The sequence below is a fragment of the Colobus angolensis genome, unplaced genomic scaffold (genome assembly GCF_000951035.1).
Source record: "Colobus angolensis palliatus isolate OR3802 unplaced genomic scaffold, Cang.pa_1.0 Scaffold324, whole genome shotgun sequence".
NCBI classification, from domain to species: Eukaryota; Metazoa; Chordata; class Mammalia; order Primates; family Cercopithecidae; genus Colobus; species Colobus angolensis.
In genome coordinates this window covers 276,735-281,102 of record NW_012116533.1, presented here as the reverse complement: position 1 = coordinate 281,102, position 4,368 = coordinate 276,735, and the positions used below count along the sequence as shown (strand labels likewise).

General features: G+C 34.3%; 1 protein-coding gene across 2 annotated transcripts in view; it reads right to left on the bottom strand.

Annotated features, from left to right (window-relative positions):
- COL4A5 (collagen, type IV, alpha 5) overlaps positions 1-4,368 on the bottom strand; it is a 304,873-nt gene that overhangs the window by 105,814 nt on the left and 194,691 nt on the right. The window lies entirely within an intron of this gene.

The window sequence follows — 4,368 nt, the reverse complement described above, 5'->3', positions numbered from 1 at the left end:
AAAAAAAAAAAAAAAATTAAATTAAATTGTTGGCTGTAGTTTCCTGGCTAAAAACATATATAAATAAATAATTGATAACCACATTTACAATGAACCCAAGAGACAAAAGAGAACTTAAAGTACAAAAAAAAAAAAAAAAAGACTAAATTCAACTGTCACCATCTATATAAAACCTCTCCAGGCACCTTAGGTAAGGCCCTGAACAAAAGTAATATATGAGGTAAACCGAATGCTTCCAAAATCATCTTTTTTTCTTTTGCATAATGTGATTCCAATGTTCAACCTTAAGCACATTTTCTTCCTCGTATAGATATATCATAATGAGTATTAGCCTTATTAATTTATTATTGGTCACTACATTGTTTTGAAAGTGTTGCATCAACCTTTCCTACAGTTTAGTAACTGAGTTTTAATACCCAGTCATTGGTGTGTGTTTGGTAGGTGAACTTTTATTGTGATCTGCTTGCTGAGTTTTGAGTGTAGTCTACTGATCCAAAATATTAGTGACACATATTCATAGAAGTTCCCATTGAGATAATCACTTTCATGGTGATGCCACCTAGATTTTCTCACAGTAGAAAGCAATCCCTGAGATCTTCAAGATCAGAAACTATGCATTTCAGTTTCTAGTGATTCAGGTATTACCTGGCATAGAACATAATAAATGTCTGAAGAATGAAGGAGTTACATGGCAGAATATCCCAAACACTTATTCTTCTAGCCTCTAAAGAACTGTACTCAGGTTTTAATAACTGAGAATTACTCCTGTGAGGATATGGGAATGGCATATCTTAATTTCCTTCCAAAGATTAGGCAAATACCTGTTAAATTCATGTTTAAATAACCTTCAATGCATTTCTTCACTACCACTACCACTGTGTCTCAAGAACATATATAGACAAAATATAGTGAGTGGGTAACTTCCACAGGAAGATTGTTTGCCACATATCATTTCGAATATCTTTATCTGCAATTTTTGTTGTTACAGGTCTACAGCCATGGGAGATAACTGGTGGGAAACACAACTTGTAACTTTGAGTGCAGTTTACAGCTGGCCTGAATTGTTTAGTCAAAAACAGAAAGGTATTTTTTTAAGAGCTTATCTAAGAAGAGTTTGTACTGGGCTAGTCTGGGGCTTTTGCTGGCAGAATACAATCTAGCCTGGTTAAAATTGGATTGGGCTGTCTTACTGCTTTAATAGAAATCAATCCAACATGTTCCAGAAGCATGGCCCTGTTCAGATTATTCACTAGGAGCCAAAACATTGACCAGGGAAATCGGGTTTCTTGCAAATCAGAAAGGAAAAAAAAATCCAAGTCAGCTTTACTAGTTCTACTCCTTCTCATTATTAGGTAACTCAAAATCAAGGGAGTAGAAGAAACAACAGAGAAGTGGGTAAAGGATATTGGCAGTTAACAAGAAAAAAAAACTATGGCCCTTAACACATAAAAGGATGGCAAGTCTCACTCACAGTAAGATACATGCAAATTTAAACCACTCTGAGAGTAAAGGCAAAGGATCTAATATAGCCAAAGAAATGTGTGTTTTTTTTTTTTAAGAACAAAGTTGGTGGGTTACATTACCTGACTTCAAGTCTTACTATAAAGCTACAATAATATAAACAGTGTGGTACTGGCTTAAGGATAGCAAAATAAATAAATAAAACAGGATTGACAGCACAGAAATAGACCAACACATATATTATTATTTGATCTGATACAGATCCCAAAGTAATCCAATAGAGAGGGGGTTTTAAACAAATGATGCTGAACAAAAATTATTTGACATGTATAATAGTTTTAAACATAGAAACTAAAACAATAAAGCTTATAAAATAAAACATAGAATACCTTGGCAACTTTGGGGCAGGCAAATGTTTCTTAGACAAGACACAGAAAATTATAATCATATAAGAAAAAATTGATAAATGAAACTTCAATAAAATTAAAACTTTTATTCATCAAAATACACTAAGGAAATGAACAGGTCAGCCAGCCAGGGCTAAAATTGCTCATAAACATATATCTAGGAAAGTGCCAGTATGCAGGATACATAAATAACACTTACAACTTAATAACAAAGTGAGAAACAAACCATTTTCCAAAATGGACAAAATATTTGAACATGTAAGTAGCTCACAAGTACATAAGAAAAGAACTTGACATCATTAGTCATCAGGGAAATGTAAATTAAAATCACAATATGATGCTACCACACACCTACCAACATTCCAAAATTTGAGAAAATGTGGAACAATGAAAATTTTTAAACCACTCTGGTGTAAATTTAAAATGGTATCACCATTTTGGAAAAAGGTCTAGTAGTTTCTAATACAACTAAGCATCCACTTATGATCCAACAAATCTGCTCGTAGTTGTTTATTGAAGCAAAATGAAATCACATATCCATAAAAAAGAATTGTAAAAAATGTCTTTAACAGCTTCACTTGTAGGAGCCAAAAACTTGACACAACCCAGGTATCCATGATACAGTCACATAACAAAATACTCAATGATTTCATTGAAAGAAAAGAACTACTGATAAACATGACAACATGGATGGATCTCAAAAACATGCTGAGCGAAAGAAGCCTTAGAAAGAAAGTACATACCATATGATTCCATTTATAAGGAGTTCTAAAACAGGCAAACTAACTTACGATGAAAAAATCAACAGTATAGTTGCCACTGTGGATGATGGGAAAGGGAGTGACTGGAAAGGGGCATAAGGAAAATTTCTAAAACAACATCTTGATAAGGATTTGTGTTATACAAGTGTATGCATTTGTCAAAATCCAGTAAATGTACCCTTAAGATTTGTGCATCTCATTTAACGTGAATTATATATCAAAAGAAAAGTAATATACAGCTATGGAATGTTAGTTATATTATGCATGCTGAAGTATTTAGAGAGAAGTATATAGCTGTTGTAATTTATTTTGAAATGCATCAAAAATAGATGAATGGATGGAGATAGGGATGGATAGATATGTGACACAGCACACACAGTAAAATGTTGATAGTAAAATATCAGTGATGGGTATATAGTAGTCCCAATAAAGTTCTGTCTACTTTGTTATTTTTGAAATTTTTAAAAATAAAATGTTGGCAGGGAGATAAAAGGTTCACTGTAGAATCTGGGTGGTAGATATACAGCTGTTAACTGTACTATTATTTTTCGCAGTACTTAAAACTTTTTCGCAATAAAATGTTTCAAAATATACTTAGAAACCTATTTACTTCATCAGGTTAGCAAAAATCCAAGTTTGTCAGCATACTCACTTATCAAGGCTATGGGGAAATACACTCATACATTGTAGGTGGGAGTGTAAAATGGTGCAAATTGAGAGGAATCTGACAATATTCAGAGATGCATTTACCCTTTAATTCAGAAAATCCTTTTTTTATCACTTTATTTTACTATTATACCTGAACACATCTGAAATAATATGCCTGGAAGATTATTCACTATGACATTATTTGTAATAAATGATTGGCAAAAATCCAGTTTAGCAACTAGCAACTGGGATGAACTATGGTATATCCATGCAATTTAACACTATGTACCTATTTTCAAAAAGTCAAGATCTCTGTCTATTGATATGGAGTGATCTCCAGGATACAAATTAAAAGAAAATAAGTGAAGTGCAAATCAAGCCAAAAGATAATACTTTCTCCTTTAGGAACAGAGAAAATAAAAAAAATTATTGGCTAGTATTTATGTAAGAAACACGGGAAGGATCCCAGCACTTTGGGAGGTGGAGGCAGGTGGATCACGAGGTCAGGAGTTCAAGACCAGCCTTGCCAACATGGTGAAACCCCATCTCTACTAAAAATACAAAAATTAGCCAGGCCTGGTGGCATGCATCTGTAATCCTAGCTACTCAGGAGACTGAGGTGGGAGAGTTGCTTGAACCTGGGAGGCAGAGGTTGCAGTGAGCCAAGATCGCGCCACTGCACTCCAGCCTGGGAGACAGAGCAAGACTCCGTCTCGGGATGGGGGCGGGGGGAAGAAAGGAAAATAAAAAATAGTTACATAAGAGGATGGAAAGGAACAAAGTGGATGAAGATGGGTTGGAAGGAAGACTTCTCAGTGTTACTTTATAACATATATGATTGTATATTTTTTTTTTTTTTTTTTTTTTTGTTATCATGTCTTCATTACCTGGCAAAAGTACAAGAGGAGTTACATAAGAGGATGGAAAGGAACAAAGTGGATGAAGATGGGTTGGAAGGAAGACTTCTCAGTGTTACTTTATAACATCTATGATTGTATATTTTTTTTCTCCTTGAGACAGATTCTTGCTCTGTCGCCTAGGCTGGAGTGCAGTGGTATGATCTTGGCTCACTGCAACCTCAACCTCCTGGG